Below are 21,791 nucleotides of genomic sequence, written 5' to 3'. Positions count from 1 at the left end.
ACTAGCAAGTCTGTTTTGGAGGAAGTACGAGTGGGGTACTCCTTAGAAACTCTTGGGGGCTTGTTATTAGGAAGTGCCAGTTCTTGGTGAAAGACATCATGTTGGGAAAGGTCAAGAAAAGTAAGTCAACGAGATAGACTGACAGTGACTTCAACAATGGCCTTGAGCATTTATAGAGACCATGATAATGTCACAGGATAGGGTAAGGTTAAGATCTGTTGTTCACAGGGTCATTATGAGTCATAGTCAACTCATCAGCACCTAAAAATGAAAAAATAATTCTAAGAACCAGGGACAAGAGCATCGGAGGCTGTTGGTGGCAATGGGTACAACTCTACCTAAAAATTGCTTTCCCATTCAACAATTTGCATTTTGTGCAACAGTGTTTGCAATCCCCACAAGGACACCATTTCTATATCCCCTTTCTTGTCTTTCTTGATTTATTCTTGGGGCACATGCAGCCCTTTTTGATGGTAAATGGTTGATTGTCTTGAGTATTGTTGCTCACCCTAGAGACCCGTCTTTCAATTTAGTGGGTCAGATGCTTAGATCTCTGACCTGCCTTTCTGGGAGGTTTTTATTTCTTAGGATCATGTTTTCTGGTGGTTTTTTTTTTTATTTAGAAATTTAGAATCATAGAAAACTGGCATCACAAGACCCATGGGCAATGGGAATAAGTCTTAGTGGGCTCTGGATATTCTGGAAGGTTCTTAATGGAGAAAAGGGGTCATCTTCCCCTTGACAAAGTCTGCCTCTGACCATTGTTAAACTTTAATTTTTTTAAAAAAATAAACCTGTATTTGGGGGAAAAATGGAAAAAAGATCATTCTAGTCCGCTTTTATACACCTTCAGTTCAAGTCATTGCCATTGAGGCAGAACCAATTCATAGCTGGACTTACAGTGGTTTACAGAGGTTGTAAATTGCAAGAGAGAAGATTGCCCATCTTTCTCTTGTGGAGCCACTGGAAAGGAAAGAATTTATCTTCTGAGTACAGAAAAGAAATTTTTATTTTAGTAAACACAGAAAATAAGATTGGGGAATAAAGATGCTTGGCTAGAATGCTTCAGGCCAGTTTCTTCTTAGAAAAAACTGTCCTTTGCACAGATCTAGAGAAGTAACATAATGCTGTTGTCAAAACATGGGCTTTGGAATTAGAAAGACTGCTATACACCATAAGCTTCAAGAGAGCAGGGGCTGGCAGTGTTGTTCATCCTCAGCCTTCTATTCCTGGCACAGTGCCTGGTATAGAGGCAGTCATTCATTAAATGTCACTTGTTAAATGCATAGCATATATTCAAATATATGCTCCATCGTGAATCAGAACAATTTATTCAACCTCTCTTAGGCCCAATTCTTCTTTTGTAAAATAAAAAGTACTTCTGGAGTCGAGATGAAAATTGACTTACTTTTGCCAAAGCACACTCTGCAGTGCATAAGATAAGCACTTATTGCATGGTAACTAATATTAGATTTAAGGGCATCACTGGGAGCACAACTGTAGACTCAATACCAAGTAGGGATAACTCTACACTTTAGCCATCCAACAGACCCTTGCATGTACTTTTGCACACCATATTGATAGGTAGGTATATGTAGATAATGCTGAAAGTAAATCTCATTTCTGTTTCCCCTACAATGTCTAGAACAGAGTATAGGATCTCAATACCCACTGAAGGAGTCTACCACACAGGAAGAGGATTGCAACTGCTTTCTCTTCCAAACTTCTTGTGTAGTGGGTTTATTGTTCAAAATGGCATTCCTAGGCCATTGCCTATGACTTTTGTCACATAACTAGGCAGGAAGACGCAAATAAGGTATGTAGACTATCCATAATTGGGATTGGTCAGTTCTGTCATCCCTCCAAGTTAAAATTGAGCAGGCTTAGTAGCAGAAATGTGGCATCTCACTAGGAGCAAAGGAGAAGAAACAGAGAAGTCAGCCCACAGCCAGTCCTGCTGTGCCAGTCAGACTAAGTCTATCTACAGGAGGGCAGCAGCAGCCATGGAGAACCAGACACTGACGAGAGATAGAAATGACTTGCAAAGCTTCCTCACGGAGCCAGAGCCAGAGGCCTGCCTGAGTTTGTTGGAGGACTGGAGGGGGTAGGGAGCACCCTAAGAAGTGGCAGATGTGAGGGTGAAGGTCAGATGCCTGTGAGCATGCTTGAGAAGCTGCCCTGCTTAAGGAGTTGTACCTGTTGCCAACCTGAATTGTAACCTGTTAACTTTCCTAAATACCTTTTAACAGTGAATATGGTTCTGTGAGTTCTCTGTGGCTGTTTCAACAAATTTCAGATTCAATAGCAAGCAGTAAGAATGCCCAAAGGGACAGTTGGTGTTAGAAATGGTAAAAGTAGGTGTGGGAAGTATGAGGAGCATGTCTGGCCTCATAGGAATCTGTTCTGTTCTGCAGATCTTGTTTATAGGGACTGTTCATTCTGAAGTTAGTGCAGTTAGTATACGGCCATCCCCATCAACTCAATTTTTTTCTTTTTAAAAAGATTAACACACCATATCTCATTTTCCATACCAACTGGAGTTTAAAAATGAAACTCCAATAGAAAAATTGATTTAAGAAATTGAACCTGAATGTCCCCATTTGTTCATAAAGTATTTGTGCATGAAAACTCCATGGAATATATTCTAGACTGTCCTCTCTTGAAACTGTATTTGGAAAAACTATGGTAAAGGGTTAACCCTTAGGCCTTCTCTCTGGACACAAAGCATTTTGATCTCTTCTACTAGGCAACAGGGAGCTCTGATGCCATAGTTGCAGGGAGTTGCCCTGCTAACCCTAAAGCAGTTGGTTTAAATTTACCATTGGTTCTGTAAGAAAAAAATGGGCATTTTCCTCCTGTGCAATTTACAGCCTTGGGAAACACACTGGAGGGTCAGCTATGAGTAATTTCTGACTCACTGGCAATGAGTGGGTGAGCAACAATTCCTTACAGGCCAGGAAACACCAAAGTTCCTCTAGTATGGGCAACACTGAAGGCATTTGCTAGTGAATTACATTGTATTCCTGCTTTTGTATCTTCTGTTGTCTTGAAAAGGATTGAGTTTTGGCTGAAGGAGACCTTTTCATCAAGGTTTAACAGCTACTTCCTGCTCTGAAGTGAATGAAATCATTAATTGATTTTTGTATCTCTGAGCTTCATTCAGCCAACTTTTGTCACAAAGTTGGCAGGAAGCTGAGACTCAGGAATAATATTGCATTAAGGTCCAAGAGCATCTTCTTGTTTCAGCCACAGAGTTGTAACCAACTATCATAACCACTTCTAAAACTGACTTTCCTATGAATAATTTATATTCTGACCTTCTTCCTATGGAATAATTTATATTCAGAAAACGTGTTTTACACAACATGAGACAACATCATCCCCTCCTCTTTTACCTTGTTTCCCCAATAAAGCAATAAATACTAAGGACTCCAATGAATTTTTAAAAACAATTTATTTTTCATTTGATAACATATATACATGATTTGAAAGTTCAAAACATACAAAATGGTATTTGGTGACTAAGTCTCCTTCTCACTCCTCCTCTCTTTCCACACAGTTCCTTCTGGAGTCAACCCTTATTTTGTGAGTCTTTCTAAAGAGGTGCTTAATCTGTGCAGACATTTTACACAGATATATTTGAATCATGTTTCTTGGAGCTAAGACCTAATGTATGTTCTACCACCAGGAACTCTAAGATCCAGGGAGAGTGAGGGGTTTCACCTCTCTGGGTTCCAGTTTCTTCACCATGAGGAATGTCGACTAGATCCTTCTCTAGCTTTCACACTTAGTCTGTCTGTCTACTGAAAGGAGCTGTAAAGGTCCTGACTTTCCCGAGTCTTTATTAAGCACAGAGCACTGTCTGATGATCCTGAGCATGTTTTTTTAAACTGAGTGTTATCCTTTCGGGGTAAAGTGTTTTCTTCCTGAACCCCATTGCACCTGTGATCTGTTAACATTTCACAGTTTCAGAGGTGAAATTCATTAACTCAAAGTTGGAAGATCTCCAGGAAAAGCGGTATCCTTTTTAAAAACCGATTTCCTTCCTGAGTAGACTGGAGTATTTCTCAGGGTGAATCTAAGAAAGATACTAATTGGCGGTTAGTAGTTGGCACCCCTCCCACATTTGCCACTCCTAAGAAAAGTATTCTTTGAGGGAAGAAGTAAGGCCAGTTCTTCCCACTGCCTTGACCTCTGAATTAGCACGCAGTGTTCTTTATGTGACAGCTCTGAGCCTCAGCTTCTCATTCTTCCAGACAGTACCAGCCTCCATGGTGTAGGGGGCAAGTGATCCTCCTATCTAAATTCTATTCATCCTCTGGGGTTCAAAATACCCCTTCTCCCACGGATTGTATACTCATTACCGCTGAGTAACTTTCAACATATAGCTATCAACTTCATGGAAGAGCCCTATTCGCACAGTTGTTTAAAGTTTGGCTGCTATAATCAAAAGAGAAGTGGTTTGAACCTATTAGTTGTTCAGCCAGTAAAAGGTATAGCAGTAGAGATTACAGCCTTGATAGCTCAATGGGGCAGTTTTATTCTGTCCTATGGAACACTTCGTCTCATACTTTGGGCATGTTGTCAAGAGAGCCCAATACTGGGGGGAAACATGCTGAGAAAGGCAGAAGGTCATCAAAAGACAGCGAGATGGACTCATGTGACTACAAGAATGGCTCGAGCATGGCAAAGATCATGAGGATGGTGAGGATGGAAGGCTCAGATCTGTTGTTCAGAGTCCTCGAGTTGTAGTTGACTCAACAGCAAATAACAATGACATAAGATCACTATGAGTCAGAATTAATTCCATGGCAGTGGACTGGCTGCTGGGTTCCAATCACTGACTTTTCAGTCAGCAATTGAGCACTTAAAAACTTAATGACCAGGACAGCTTGGAGTATGCATACCTGTCTACTTCTGTCCCCATTAATCTCTTTAATACGTGACTGAACATTTAATGTGATTACTACTACTTTGTGTTTCACATTATGTGTGGGATTATTATTTCCTCAACTAAGTGGCCTAACATGAATATATTCTAGAGGTGACAAAGAATGCAAAGCATTTCATCAGATTTTGTATTCCAACCTTGTGTCTAGTAATAGGGAAGGGAGGGAAAGAATGAGAGGTGAAGAAATTGACACTTGAGTACCTAATGCATACAATGAAGACTTGCTCAGTAGGCTTAAAGAGTCCAGTAAAGGACAAAGACATGGAAAGCTGACAATACAACAATAGGGTTTAAAAGAGGGGCGGCCTTAGCCTGGTTGTTAAGAACACAAGTCTCAAATTAGATGCATAACGCCTTCCAGTGCCACTTGACTTGCTAGTTTAACTGGGGCAAATCGTTAACCTGTCTATTCTCAATTTCTGTTACAGACATCTGAGTTGATCATGAGGTTTAAATGCAGGGCTTGATGCCTAATGGGTATTTAATGATGCTGGTTTCCTCCTTAGACCCAACTTGCCACCTCCCACGGAGGAGGAGTGTGACTGGAAGCTTCTTAGATGAAAAGCAGCAGCTGAAAAGGGAAAGTGCCCTGGCAGAGACAAGGTGGTAGGCAACCTGGCAGGTCACATATTTCTGTTATCTTCTGAAGCAACATTCCTGTAAAAAACGGCTTTGTCTTTTTCACAAAAACCGCAAATTCCTAGGTCAACTGATAGTTCTTGGGAGTTCCTCCGATCCCTCTTTCTTTTGTCAGTGTCAGCTGCACATACACTGTTAGTATCAGCAACTATAACCGATAGTAGAGCAGGAAGCCAGAGAGCAAGAACAATCTAGCATTTGTTGAAGAAAATCCTCCCAAAAGACAGGTACAATAAGACCTTCTGTTGGTGAGGCCAGAAGTAGGATGATAAAAACAGAAAGTGGAGGAACAAACTGATAAGAAACAGGAACCAAAACCTACAAAGGCCAAAGGGCCCCATCTGGTTTAAGACTGGGAAGCTGGATTTCTAAATACAGGAAGTTCAGACAGGTTGCTAAAGAAATAAGCAGTAAGTGCAAAGAAGTTAGGAAGCTTTGCATATCCAAGCCCTTTCTGTTGTAGTTAGGTGCCTTGAGTTTGACTCACAGCAATCCTATGAAAAAAAATCTGAACCCTGTTCTATCCTGTGCCATCCTCACACTTCCTGACACACAACAGCCCACTGCAGTAGTCACTGTGTCAGTCAACCTGGTCAAGGGTCCCCCTCTCTTCACAGACCCTCCTCTCTTCCCAGCATCATGTCCTTCTCCAAGGAATAGCCCCTCCTAGCAACATGACCAAAGTATATAAGACAAAGCTTCATCATTCCTGTCTCCAAAGAGCACTCTGGCTGCACCCTCTACAAGACATTGGTTATCTTGGCCATCTGTGGGATGTTCAGTGCTCTTCTCCAACACCACAACTCAAAGGCATCAATTCTTCTGTCATCCTTTTTCACTGTCCAGCTCTCAGCTGCATAATAAGTGATTGGAAAGACCACAGCCTGAATCAGACAAACTGTAGTCCTCAAACTGACATCACCTCAAACAAGAATTTTAATAGGAACAATTTAACATGTTCTTTCTCCCCCATGAGCAGTTGCTAGGTGGGCCCATTAGCTTTGATTTCTACCACATGACTGGGCAGGAATATTCTAATCAGGTGGGTAAATGACTCAAGATGGGATTGGTCAATTTTGCCATCCCATCAGGTTAAAGTGAGTAGGTTTAGCAGCAGAAAATGGCAATCTCACTACTACTAGCAACAAAGCAGCAGCCAATAACACAGTGCACGACTTTTGGGGCCAGAGAGTCCTGGGCCAAGGCAGACCAGAGCCTAGATGCAGCAGCAGCTGAGGAACAGAGACTGATGTGAAACAGTGCTAACCTGCCTGGAATGGCTATCCCAGGCAGGCAAAGCTAAGGGCCTTCAACCACGTTTGCTGGAGTACTCTGGAGGGAAGATACCATAATTGGTAAGAGAGCTTTGTAAACACTGACCTAAAGCCTTCAGGCTGGGTGTGAGCTCGCTTAATAAACTGTCCTGAATGAAGAACTGTATCCTGTTACCAACTTGAGCTATCACTGTTAACTTACTTAATAAGCCTCATAACTATCAGTATGGTTCTGTTAAGTTCTGTGTGGCTATTCCAACAGATTATTGGACTCAAGAGTAGAGCAGTGAGAACTCTGATTGGATTAGGGTGGTTGGAAATTGATAAAAGTAGGTGCAGGACCATGTGAACCTCTGATGTTATGAAAATGGGGTTTGTGCTCTGTTGCTGATAGGGACTATTCCCCGTGTGAAGTTAGCGGAGGTCATACTCAGCCAGCTTCATTCCACTAGCACTCTTTTTCATAGCAGATCTATCTGGGAGCAATTAAGTGCTTAACCACTGTGCCACCAAGGCACCTTTCTCAGCACAGGGAGATGTTAAAAGGATCTTTTATTTGTATGAGGGCCTACAGGCATCTAAACAGCAGTAGTTTGGGGATTTGTAGATAGCCTATTTGTAGGAAAAATCTCTAGCAGTGCTGTGCTTAACATGCTAACTAAAGAGAAGTTCAAACCCACAGAAGATGTGACAGTGTGCTTGAGTAAATTGAAAGCCTCGGAAACCATAAGGGGCAGTTCTACTATGCACTATAGGGTTTCTATATGCTGGAACTGACTCAATGGCTATAAGTACAAAGACAACGGGTTGACAGTCACAAAAGAGAGGTATAGAGGAGGGTGACATGTAGAGAATTTTTAGAATGCTAGAAATGCATTTTGAGGCCAGCTGGACCTTTAGGATTCTGCCAGTTGATTTAGTGTTTCTCAAAAGGCCTCTGGCCTCATCATTACAGGATCTACTGGCTTCTTAGTGGATTATAAAATGAACATTGTGAAGCACTGGTACAGTTTAAACCATTTGTTTATTGACTTCCCTGCTAAACTCAGTTCCATGAGGCCAAGCAATAAACCATGCTTCTACCATCTCAAGCAGGTAGCATCACAATTATGAAAAGGAATTAAAAAAAGTTGAAAGTTGTTGAAAAGCTTTTGCTTTTGTAACAAATAGTCACTTTGCATCTTAACTCATGTTTCCTCAAATGCAAAGCATTATACTTCAAGAAAAAACCTTGGGATCAATTTGTTCTGTTTATGTGTAGCAACCCACAGTAGTACCACACTTTGGACAGTGTATAGAAACTATGGAAACCATATAAAATCCTGACAGTCATTTAAATAGACTCCTGACTCGACTGGTGTGGGTGGCAGTATTAGTAACTGAGTATCTGCAGCTTCTAGAATACTGTTTTGGGGTTGAACTTCAGGGAGGAAGGGGGAGAGAGGGGTTTGAGGGAAAAGTGCCAATACATTTCACAAGGACAGGGCTCTTCTCCCCCAGGCAGTGCGACAGCATGAATGAAAGACTAGCTTGAAGTAGCTGAGAGTGCAAGAACAGAAGGGCCTTTTCTAACCCATGTGGGACCCCAGAACATTTATACCCCAGGCTTCCACTTTTCTACGTGGGCAGAAATCACAATCAGTCCTCCCCTTTCATTTCACCATGTCCTCACAATACAAAGGAGACTTGCATTGTATAAGCTGCATGATCTGCACAACAGAAATAGTTAAGTCAGAATGTGTGAACTCACTGATTCTCAATGGCCTCTGTGTTTTAGGAATATAGTCAGCTTCCATTTCCCCCAACCCTGAATTACTTTTAAAAAACAAAATGAGGAATGGTGAGGCATGGGTTGCACAAAAGCACTCAGCTGTTACCGGAGAAGTCGGCTCTGAATCCCCTAGAGGTGCGTTGGAAGAACAGTCTGGCTATGTACTTCTGGAAAAAAAATATCAGCCATTGAAAACCGTATGGAGCACAGCTCTCCTCTTAAACACATTAAACGATTATGAGCTGGAATCAAGTACATAGCATCTGCTTTTGTTTTGCTTTGTGGTGTGTGTTACACAATGTTTGAAGGAACTACTAACATTATCCTGACAGTGGTCTAAAAACAGCCCTCCACCCCAATTAGAAAGTAGCACATGTTCTTTGTGTGAAATTTGGAAAATAAAGTCATAAAAGCAAAATAGAAAAAAAAATATCTGTAGCATCATCACTGAAAAGAATCACTATCAACATTCTGGTCTATTTTCTACAAGCTTTTTCTATCTTCATATTTAAGCACATTTCTACATATTTAAGTTTAAAATCCTGTATGGTTTTTTTTTCCAACTTGAAATTCTAAGTATTTTCTGTCGTTTCTAAGCATCGGTCATTGCCATCAAGTGCCAAAAGAATCACAGTTGATCCTCCAGTGTTTCCAGAGACTATCAAATGCCCACTTTCTGACTAGAGTGGCTGGCTGGTGGATTCAAACCGCCAGCAAGGTCCCATCTTTGTGTTAGCAACCCAATTCCCTACAGCTTTAAAAAAAAAAATAATAATTACTGTGTTTTGAGAAAATGCTGAAAATAAAAAATATTCAAATAGTTCCTAATTATTCAGAGATAAGCCATATTAAAGGGAGCTCTGATGGCTTAATGGTAAGGAAATGCACTGCCAATGCAAAGGTATAGGGTTCGAGTCGACACCCACCAGCTGCTCTGCAGGAGACAGATGACCAATCTCCTCTTGAAGATTCACTGCCTCTGAAAACCTGCTGGAGGGTCAGTTATGGGTCAGTTTTAACTCAATGGCACACAACAAGAAGCCATGTTAAACAATGGAATACTACGCAGCATGCAGATGCAATCATTCTGTAAATTACTATCTAACTTGGGAGGGCATTATGCTGCGTGAACTAATTTGGTCCCACAAGGACAAATACTGTATAAGACCATTATTTTAGCATATGAGAATCCTGGGGTGGGGGTAGAAAATAAAATGGTGAGGATGGATGGGGGCTAGGGTGTTAATCACAGGGATGCATAATTCGATGGGGCGTGGAGTGAAGAAAATGGGAAGGATCTTTTGTGAAAAACAATGTATTCAAACTTTGTAAATAAATCAGAATAAAGTAAAAAAGATACAACCTGCCTAAAAAAAAAATACCAGAAAAAAAAACAACCCATGTTAATTATTGTTTGCCCTCTCATTTTGCTTTCTAGGCATGGATTTAGATAAAGCATTTTTAACTGCATCATGATATCCCTTCTCTTGGACACAGGAGGACTGATTTAAGCATCTCCTTATATTGTGTCACTATGGGTTGTACTCAATTTGACAGCACTGGGTTTGGCTTCTGGATTTTACACTGGCCATTAAGGTGGTTCTCAGTTACAGCTGTGCTGTGACAAACAAGCTTTACACTAGCATTTCAAGCTGAAGATACTACCTGAAAATTTTTTCCTTGTTTCATTCTCATAAGAAAGTCTAAGGGCAACAGAAATTATGTAACTTCTGCTTGTGTTTCCATCCTTTGTTCTCCCAAACATGAGGGTTGATGCAGAATGGCAAGGTACAATAATTCTAAAATGTCTTGTTATGTATTTAAAACCTAAAAAAAAAAATATATATATATATTAGCAACTGATGATTAAATTTTTTGGACGCTAAAATCCAGTGCCAAAGTTTGCAGGAGTTTGAATAATTTCTTAGTATGCTTCAAAATGGTAAAACAATTCCACTGGATTCTTACCAGCCTACCATTCTAGAAAGCCTGCTAGAGAAATGAGCAACACAGTGTTATTTCTGAAGCAACCAAGAAAAAGATACTGCTTCACTTCTAAGATTCTCTTCTCTGCTCTGAGGACAGCCTTGGAGCCTGGTATGTGCCTTTTATATAAAAATTCAGTTCGTTATCCTCTGAGTGCTATCTTTAAGAAAAACGCTGTCACTCCTTTCTCTGGAAAATATCCTCTGTCTAATCTACAATCATCTTCTCCACTACCATGTCATCTGATAACAACTTTGTAACAGCAAAAAAAGCCAAGGACCATTCTCCATTTTAAAGATGAGAAAATAGGCTCAAAATTGTCTTGCCTAAAGTGATCTAGCTAATGATGGAATAAAATTACAAACTTATATGTCTTCTGGTTTGATGCTCTTCCCAGAAGCCCAGACTATATTCAGCTGCTGAAAATCTCAGATTTTCAAGAAGAGGGAGATTTGCACTATCACTTTAAAGGGCAGCATAGAGTTCTTTCCATCTGGGCACAGGCAACCACAGGAGCAAGGAAAGAGACTGTGATACTCTGCGATGTCTGAGGTTTACTGTTCAAAATGGCTTTGCTAGCCACTGGTTTTGACTTTGCCACATGGCTAAGTGGGATCATGAAAATAAAATCTGTCTCACCATTCATTCCCTTATGTTTAAATTTGGTTCAATAGCAGAAATTTGGGACTCTCAATACCAACAAGGAAGAGGAAGCAGGAAGTGTAGCATGTATCCTTTGTGGCCAGAGGTTCCAGGCAAACTTCAGTAGACTACCCTGTGCGGAGCTACTGGAGGTCAGACTCAGCCATGTCTATGCTGCCTACACTCATTTTATATTCAAGAGAGCAGTATCAGCCTCAACAGAGAACAAGAGACCAACACGAGGCAGGGACTAATTTAGGACTGCTGCCCCACAGAGCCAGAGCCAGACCCAGGGGCTTCACCCAAGCTTGCTAGAGAACTGAGGGAGGACGCCATAATTGTAACTGGCAGGACTAAGAGAATTTTTTAACACTGATCTAAATCATAAGGCTGAAGGTAAAGGGGTCTAGACTGAAGGACTGTATCTTGCTGCCAACCTAAATCAGTCTGTTAATTTCTCTAATAAACACCATAATCCTGAGTAGGATTCCAAGAGTTCTTATGGTCACTGCAATGAATTATATACCTAGTAGAGCAGGCAGCTTGATTTTGGTTCTAGCAGAAGTAGGTACAGGAGCATGGGAGAAGATACTTGACCTTACAAGAATAGTTTTGTATTGTGGATGTTACCCTTTGTGGTGTTACTAGGGGTCAGACTCGGTCATCCCTATGCTGCCTACCCTCATTTTATATTCATGAACATTCAGATGCAGGATCACATAGCAAAAACAGTATTAAGAGTGGGGCAAGGCAAGAACACTTGAGTTCACATATTTGGTGCACATAATCTTCACGAGAACATCATAAATATGAGAAAGCGGAGGCGGACGGATTAAGTAACAAGCTAGCCAATGTTCTTTTGCAAAATCTGAGTCAGCTTCATCATTCCCTCATTTCAACAGTGTATCTGGGATGGCATATCCATAGACTTAACCTCTAAGAGTGTGCCATCAATCTTCATGGGAGGTCTTTGATCTTCAAGTTGCCTAGGAAATGAGTTCCTTCTTTATGATGAGGCTATTAGGTCTCATTAGGAGCAAAGTGCAGTAAGGTTGGAAGAGAATTCTCTAAATCCAAGCCCGAGTTGCTGCCTTATGAGGCCCTTTTACATTTCCAGGAGACTTCATGAGCAAAAGGTTCTCTACTGAGAGTAGATCAAAACCTTTCTGGCCACAGTACCATGTCCTTCGGTACTCGAACACAGTAAATACACTAAGTGTTCCTTACCCTGTTTGTAGGAATCAACTTCTGCCAAGTAGCATCTATTCCAAGTGCAAGTCAATAAGCAATATAATCCAGTTAACATCCCAATATCTCATTTAATTGATTCAGAGTAAAGGAGAAGTATAAAAATAGATCCGTACCATGTGATAGGTTAAGGAAGAATGCAGGGACTTGACTCAGGCAGCGTTAGGACATCTGGCTTAGCTATGACATCAAATAGGAAATGTATCAAGTCATGAGCATCAATGACAAGAACTCTCAAAGTTGCCCTCCAGGACCGCTGTGAAGCTGCAGCTAAGCAGGGCCTCGTGAGCTAAGCGGGGGTCCCTGTTGACTAATGCTGCATGTACATGGAATTCTAGTCAGACAAAGTGGAAGAGCCCCATTAAGCAGAGTATCATGAGATGCACCTTCCAAAATATTGCTTAACTGTCGTCTGCTGGAAAGCTAGCCTATCACTATAGTCCAAGTTGACAGTGGAAAGGTTTTAGTCAGACAGCCAGTGAAAATGGGCTGCAGGGCCTGGCCTGAAGATCAGTCTGTGCACACAGCTGCACCAGGGCCACACTTCCCCATGTGGTCAGGCTCAAAGGCTGTGGCATCTTTTATGAAGCCCAAAGCAAGCACCACCTGCTCCACAGCTTTGCTTTACTTAGATGGCAATTATTAAGATTTATGTACATTTCTCTAGGTAACAATTCAGTTATCTGCAATGGTAGGATTCATTCCTCCCACTTGAGTGAGACCTAGAGTTGGCTCTTAGCCAACGCAACATCACGAAGCATACAGAGTGGAAATTAGGAAACTTGGATCCTACTCCTCCGTCGGACTCCCATCATCTGCAGCAAGAAGGGTAAGTCATTTTCCCTCTCTGGACTCAGATTCCTTCTCTGGAAAATGATGACATTCATAATGGTCCTTCAGCCTCAAACTTCAGTCTTCTAGGAATTCTATGAGATTAGCCAGAGAAACCCCTTTGCTGGAAATTTTAAAGCATAGAGTTGCAAAAATTGTTCAGAGAAGCTTTTAAGTTCAAAATGAAAGTAAAGCATGGAGGGAAAAAAAATTAAAGACAGGAGAGTCCCTTCAATTTGAAACTCACTTTGGTCTTCAGAATAGCAAAGCAATGAGTTCAGACAGTTTAGGAAGGTTAGAAAAGTGCAAATTGCAAAACAGGAAATCCGTTCTTGGCTGGCTGTCAAAAAAGCCATGAGCTGGTGAAAATTTAAGTCCTTTTTAATTTTTTAAAATTAATTAAACCCCAAATTAGTGAATTATTGAGGTACTTACTATCAAAATACCAAAATTACTGCAGCCTCATCTTCAGGAGCCTTAATGGCTAGATGTCTTTAGCTGGTTCCAGGTTAGCAGCATTATCCCTGGAGGAAGTTATTATACCCTATGCAGCTCATCACCATTACTCTCTCCTATGGACAGTGGGCCCCCATGGTAATTAATGTATTATACATATTATCCCACGCACACCTTATCTCTCCAAGCAGCATATCAGCTCCTGAACTTGCAAAGACTCTAATTTGCACACCTTTGATTCCTCAGTGCACTCAAGGTGCTCAAATGTTTACTGAATGATTATGAGAAGTACTTACCAGTCCATTCAGGCATGTTAACAACATGGTCAGGTTTATACATCCAACCTGAGTCTAGACTACAAAACCACTTTTTCAAAAAAGGAATTATTTAGAGACAGAAATGTTTATAAAAATGATCTTTACAAATATTAAGACCAGATTTCCATGGAGGACAGAAAAATAATTTATTCCAAAAGATGGCAGAATTAAGAAATTAATTTATTCTAAAAAATACAGTTTGGTGCAATTGTATCAAATCAAGACACATTGTCCCTCTGAATGAGGTCTCCTACTAACTGCCCCAATGGAGCAGTTTCTCCCTTGAAGGCACTTCTGAGCAGGTCTTAAAACACTTGGCTGGCTCTCTCATCATGGACAGGAAAGTGTGATCTTCAAAGTCACAGATCTCAAGGAGAGGGTAAGGTATTGCTCCAAAGAACAGTATCTCCTGTATCAGAGGAGTGCATAAGCATTTTGTGTAATCGGCACAGAATAGGTCAGGTAGGAACAAAATTCATCAAAGTGTAAGAAAGATGACAGGAAAAATACTGCATTTTAGAATAAGGCATTCAAATGTGATGTGAATGTTTAAGGCAGCTAATGCCTAACTAGGCGAGTCGAGACTGGCGGTCTGGGTCTGGAGGTGATTTTGCCTGTAGAGGAATTCTCTTCGTGACCTGCAAAACAAAACCATTCTAGTAACTGGTCCTCATACTTTCCTCAGGAGAGGGAGAAGTTAACATCTCAAAAGTTCATCAGGCCAAGAATTTTAAAGGTTAAATATTCAAGTGAAAGGGGGTTAAATAGACATGTACCTTTGGGTAAGATTTTGCTGGTATGTGTCAAGAAAATCAACCAGCAAGGACATTGTTCAACTGACGACCACCATAAATACTTGGTTGATGACATTATATAAAGTAGGATAGCTACTAGAATCTAATGCCTTTACTTCCGTTTCAAGAATCTGTCATTTCCCCTTTTTTGGGGAAGTAAGATTATTGCAGATATCACAAGCTTTTGTCTAGTGTCAGATTTCTAAAAGGCAGACAGTTTGTCTTATTCCTGCTACTCATGGATACTCCCATTGCACCCTATTCTAGTTACCACAAACATTCCTAGAAGCTTTTAGCTGCAACACCACCTTTCTAAGTTAGTAAATATTTAAAACAGGCACCTTTTACACATCAAATTGCTAACAGGCGTTCCCTCGGAAAATAAAGGTGAGGCATGAAAATTCACTTCATGAAACTCTACTGTATAAAGTTATTTTATAAACTTCTATACACAACTCTCAGATAATCTGCTCTGCATACAGGTTGAAAAGGTATGGAGATAAGACACATCCCTGGCGTACACCCTTCCCAATTTTGAACCATTCATTGTTGCCCTGCTCTGTTCTGACGACTGTCTCTTGGTCCAAATATAGGTTTCGCATTAGCATGATTAAATGTTCTGGGATTCCCATTCTTCTCAGAGTCAGCCAGTTTGTTCTGATCCACGCAGTCAAATGCCTTTGCATAATCAATGAAACACAGATAGACATTCTTCTGGTGTTCTCTGCTTTCAGCTAAGATCCATCTAACATCGGCTACAATATCCCTAGTAACACAACCCCTTCTAAATCCAGTCTGGACTTCTGGCAGTTCTCTGTTGATGTTCCAGTCATTTTTGGATAATCTTCAGTAGAATCTTGCTTGCATGTGAAATCAATGCTATTGTTCTGTAGTTTCCACACTCAGCAGCCAGGAAATCAAAAAACATATTGCGATGGGAAAGTCTGCTGTTAGGGACCTCTCTAAAGTACTCAAGAGCAACGGTGTCTCTTTGGAGACGAAGGTGCGCCTAATACAGGCCATGGTCTTTGCAATCACTTGTTATGCATCAGAGAGCTGGACAATGACTAGGGATGCAGAAGGAGAATTGACGCCTTTGAGCTGTGGTGCTGGAGAAGAGTATTGAATGTACCATGGACTGCCAAGAAAACAAACAGATCCATCCTAGAGAGGGTTAAACCAGGCTGCTCCTTGGAGGCAAGGATTCTGGGGCTTCGTATGACATACTTTGGACATGTTGCAAGGAGAGACAGGTCTTTGGAGAGGGACATCATGCTGGGTAGAGTAGAGGGACAGCACAAGAGGGGAAGACCCTCTATGAGGTGGATTGATTCAGTGACTGGTGTAATCGGGATGGGTGTGTCAGAGGCAATGCGATTGGCACAGGATAGAGCAGGGTTTAGGGCTGCTGTACATAGGGTCGCTATGAGTCGCAAACGACTCGACGGCACATAACAACAACAACAATACACAACTACATATGCGACTTCTAAAATCTGAGGGAAGATAAGCAATTTCTATACATGGTTTAAGAGCTGCTCTGCGGGAGAAGGATGGGCAATTCCTTCCATGCAACTGTCGTTGTTGTTAGGTGCCATCGTATTGCCTCTCAATACCCATTGAAGGGTCAGTTATGGGTCCGTTCTGACTCGATGATACACAAGCCACCACCACCACCCAAGGGTTACAGCTGGTTATGTTACACAATTTATCAAAAGTGTGAAGACGGTGGAGAGTTAAGGTAGGCAGGAAAGAGAAGAGAAAGATTTAAAGTTGGACAAAATATTATTGGAGGTAGGTAGGTATAGCAGTCAACAGAGATCCGATAGGCCGTTTAGTTTTTTCAAATCAATAAGGACCTATGAGGAGAGTCTACAGTTCAATGTGCTAAAATTGAAGAGATCCCAGGCCTAGGGTCTAGAATGGCCCAAAAGGACATGAGTCAGCTAATAAGTCACATTAATGCAAACTCCAGGGCGGCACACCCTAGACTGTGAGACACCCACTAAGGCAGACACTGCAAACAAATTCAATTCAAACATAATCAGAGGACCATTCCTACAATGTACTAAGAAAATGACTACATCAGGCCAGGGAGGGGCAATTACCAGAGCCACTGCTTTCTCGTCAGGTGAAAGCCTCAACAAACCTTTTACTCTTAACTATCATTTGGTCTCCTTCCTCAGGCAGGGAGAAAAGTCCCTCTGCACAAACTTCAGTTCCCTGGCAAAGTATGAATTTCACTTCAGAATACGAAAGTGTGAGTGCAGATGCTATTTTTGTTAATATTCTATTAAGAACATCCTCACCTTGTAAGCTTTTCCAAATTTTTTTTTAATTTTATTATTGTGTGTGTGTACCGTCAAATCGGATACAACTGGTACAGGAGGTGACGTCCCCACCTTCTCTAGCAGAGTATCTGGTGGACTTGAACCATGTACCTCTGGGATTGCAGTGCAGCTTCCTGCCAATAGGCCACCAGAGCTCCCTCTGTAGGCCTTTTTTTTTTAAAAAAAAAATACAAGTTACAAAAGAAAAAACGACCTTCACTTTTGAAACACCACCTACAAGATGGGATCATTTTCAACCAAGCTTAATGATTTCAGTTCCAAATAAATGTGATGAGCATCCAGTTAAATGATAAGGTCTTGTGGTCTGATTTTTTTTTTAGTGAAATACTGCAGAAAATATCATAGGTATAGCTGATATCAAATTGCTATTTCAGGGTTTAGGTTGGAGGGCTCAACCAAAGAGTTCATGTCTTCATCCTAGCAAATAAGGAAATCATTAAGGTGGAGAGACAACTGATAATGAAAATGGCATAAAAATATTAAAACCAGCACCAGGAAACCTGTCCAGGGAAACTGAGTGAATAGATTTCTTAAAGTATATATAAATTAGGTTTCCTTTTTACCTTTTGCAGTATGGTGGATCATTTCCACATGACCTTCTCACCAATGTCTTTTAACTTCCATCAAATGACTGACTATGTGAGAACATGCAAAAGCAGTTCTTGTGGCTCACCAAGTGAATGGACAGCTTGCTAATGATGCAAACAATGTATATGGCACCTGTGCAAATAAGGTGTATAGAACCCTGCAAAAGTGGCTGGTCAGTTTTGCCATCCCAGTAGGCTTAAACTGGGCCATCCCAGAAGTGGACAGGAGTACCTCACTGCCACCAACAAAGAGCAACAACTGGAATGCATGCTTTGGGCCCTGGCTCCCTGCACTAAGAATCTCCTAGATCAAGGCTTCAGAGACAAAGTGTGAGTGCACTCATACATATGAGCTAAGATAACAAGGCTACAAGTGAGGCCAAGAAACAGCAGCAGCAGAACCAGGAGGTTAGCAGAAGACAGAAGAGTGTCTTCTAAAAAGAGGCTTGCTGGCAGAATGAGGTGTCACAAGGCAATTTATAGATGGAGCTAGACTTGCTCAGTTGAGTTAAAGGGCTTTGTAACAACATTTGTCCCATCAGGGTAAAAGTGAGGCAGTTCCAAAGAGGTCAGAGAGTCAGGAAGAAGCATGCCTATGGGAATGAAAAAGAAACGGTCCTGACCAAACACCTGTATCCTGAATCATTCCTGACTCTGAATTGTAATTTGTCATTTCCCTAATAAACCCCGTAATTGTGTGAACATGATCTGCAGCCAGTGCATCCAATTACTACTGAATCCAGCAGAAAGAAACAGTGTGTCATGGGAGGGATGGCTGATGTCAGAATTGGTAAAAAGGGTTGGAGAGAGGAGGTCGGATGCCTCGATCACGCCAAAGATACACCAGTATCTTTTTAACTTCAGATAAATGTACAAAAAATTCCTTCCTTACGATTTATAAGGTTTACATAACATATAGAATTAAAAGATGTAGTTAAGTACACACAATCCAAAAAGCCAAACCACAGCTACTCTGGTTAAATTGATTCTCACCTACGACAACCCCCTGTGTTACAGAATGAACTGTTGTACAAACTTTTCTTGGCTATAACATTTATGGAAGCAGAACACCAGGCCTTTCTTCCACTGATGAGTTCAAACTGCTAAACTTTGGGTTAGCAGATAAGCATAAACTGTGCCATCAAAGAATCTTTTATACAAACAGTATGTGCATTTAGCAATTTAAGTGAAGGCATCCCAAGAATGGTAAAATTGGGAAGTTACTGGCTTTGAGGGCTAGAAGAAACTGGGGGGTGGGGGGGGAAGGATAAGAAGTACAAAGAATTCCAAGTGAGACATTGAAAGAGCAAACCTCAGAAATAGATAATTAGCAGAGGTAAGAAAGCATAGTAGTCAGTGAATATTCCTTGTGCTTTCTTACTTCTTAATATTCATTAATTTAACAAGCAGATTAATGAATATAGTAGAGGAATAAGAGGCAGGACAAGTAACAAAGGAGTAGGAAAACAGCTAGGATGATAGTTCATAGAGGAAAGTACTAAGACACCACAAGGTCTATAGAACATGGGCAGGGAGCAGACAGGCATGGCCTTGGCCATTATGTTAGAAAGCTGGACACAACCTACAACCAGAAGATAAAATAGATGAATGGGACCTTCTTAGAATCAAATCCCCATGCACATCCAAAAACTTCTCCAACAGGGTAAAAAGGGAAGCCACCAACTGGGAAAAAAGTTATTTGGTAATAACATATCAGATAAGGGACTTATATCCAGAATTTATGAAATACTTGAGCACCACAACAAGATAAAGGTAAATAACCCAATTGAAAAATGGGCACAGGATATGAACAGACACTTCACTGAAGAAGACATTCAGATGGCTAACAAACACATGAAGAAATGTTCAAAATCCCTAGCTCTAAGAGAAATGCAGATCAAAACAACTATGAGATATCATCTCACCCAAGTCAGAATAGTAAAATTTAACAAAACAGCAACCAACAAATGCTGGTGAGGTTGTGGAGAAACTGGAACCCTTATTCACTGTTGGCGGAAATGTAAAATGGTGCAACCACTGTGGAAGGCGGTGTGGCACTTTCTCAAAAAGTTCAGCAAGTCCTCTACTGGGAATATACCCCAAAGAGACCATAACTGACACCCAAGCAAATATATGCACACCCATGTTTATCGCAGCTTTGTTCATAATAGCAAGGAGTTGGAAACAACCTAAGTTCCATCAACAAATGAGTGGATAGAGAAGTTGTGGTATATTCACACAATGGAATACTATGCTGCCTTGAAAAACAAGGAACTTGTGCAATATCATTCAAAATGGGTGACCTTGGAGGACATTCTGCTGAGTGAAATATCTCAGTCACAAAAGGACAAATACTGCATGCTGCCACTGTTGTAAAACAATATGACACTGGGGTTGGGGGGAAACTGAGAAAGATGGGGATAAATAATGTATACTGCATTGAATCAGATGAGGGAGAAAACTGTTAAAAAAGGATATGTGGTTAGGTATTTTTGCCATGACGGGAGTCCAAAGCAAAGGCTGCATAGTGGAGTGGACCTGGAGGGAGGGATTGTAAAACAATAAAATAATTTTACTTTTCCAAGAGGGGAGTATACTGGGGGAGGGGGAGGACTGGGAGGGGAGAAAAATGCAACAATGAATGAATGGAAATCCAGAGTCTCCGTAAATTTTTATTGAAATTAATAATAATAAAAAAAGAAAGCTGGACACAACATATAGATTTATCAGCTGTCTCCTTTGACCCATGTGATCTTTGGTGATGCTGACAAAAGCCAACAAAGGCTACATACTTACAATATACATATCATTTCAAGGGGCATCCACTAAAGTTAGGGGCCTCAGGTTTTAAAAAACCCTGCTTGAGCTCATGGAGAGTTACTGAAGGCTTCCAGAGAAATACCATCTGTTTCAGGAAATGCTTCATCAGGAAGCAAACAGGGTGGAGTTTTGTAGACAGAGTGACTGTAGAGAAAGGAGACCAGATGGAATCATCACAGTAATTCAGAGCTGCAGAGATCGTGGTTAGAAATTGGGGTGCTCGAAGGAGAAATGGAAAAGATGACACAAGAGACATAATAGCATTGACTGGATTTGAGGAGGTGGGGAAAGAAGTGACCTGCTAGGTTATGACCGTGAGGGACAGGGAAAACTATGAAACCAGGAACCGAAACAGAAACATGACTGAGTTTGAAGAGGGAGGAGATCAGCCAGCCAGAAAGGTCAGCATTAAGGACATGCTCTTTAATGACAAAACTTCCTGCACTGTTTAACTCTTCAAATATGTACCTTCATTCCACACCCCAACCCCAAACAGATCACAAGAATAATAAGCCAAACCAATTGCCATCAACTTGATTCTAACTCCTGGAGATCTGATAAGTCTAAGAGTAGAAAACTGTGCCCCAGAGGGTTTTTACAGCTGGGATTGTCCAGAAGTAGGTCACCAGGCTTTCCTTCTAAAGTGCCTCTGGGTGGATTCAAACTTCTTAAAGCTCTTGGCTACTACGTGAAAAACTGGCAGTTCAAATCCAACCAGACGTAGCCTGGGAGATCTGGCAATCGGATTCCAGAAGACCCCAGCTCTTCACAACGCTGCTCAGCAAAAAGCAGGATCTTATAAAAGGTTGCAACAAAGAAGCCAAAAAGAAAGTGATTGTTCCATTTCTAAGAAAGATTGCTATGATGTGAAAGCACCAGCTATGTTCAATATAAGAAATAACTAAGGGAATATATCCCAAAATGACCATAACTGACATCCAAGCAGATATATGCACATCCATGTTTATCGCGGCTTTGTTCACAATAGCAAGGAGCTGGAAACAACCCAGGTGCACATCAACAAATAAATGGATAGAGAAGCTGTGGTATATTCACACAATGGAGTGAAACACTACGCTACACTGAAAAACAAAGAACTCACGCAATATTATTCAAAATGGGTG

At 41.0% G+C, this 21,791-nt stretch overlaps 1 protein-coding gene across 1 annotated transcript in view; it reads right to left on the bottom strand.

The window, feature by feature from the left end:
• Positions 1-14,614: 14,614 nt before the first annotated feature.
• ATP6V0E1 (ATPase, H+ transporting, lysosomal 9kDa, V0 subunit e1) overlaps positions 14,615-21,791 on the bottom strand; it is a 67,607-nt gene continuing 60,430 nt past the window's right edge. Inside the window, exon 4 of the mRNA XM_006884355.1 lies at positions 14,615-14,753. The gene's annotated coding sequence lies outside the window, so the exon portion shown is untranslated. The remainder of the gene's footprint in view (positions 14,754-21,791) is intronic.

Source organism: Elephantulus edwardii, unplaced genomic scaffold (assembly GCF_000299155.1).
Source record: "Elephantulus edwardii isolate Elephantulus edwardi_28Jun2011 unplaced genomic scaffold, EleEdw1.0 scaffold00033, whole genome shotgun sequence".
Lineage (NCBI taxonomy): Eukaryota > Metazoa > Chordata > Mammalia > Macroscelidea > Macroscelididae > Elephantulus > Elephantulus edwardii.
Note: the sequence above shows the minus strand (reverse complement) of the source record. Positions and strands in the feature narration are given on the sequence as shown.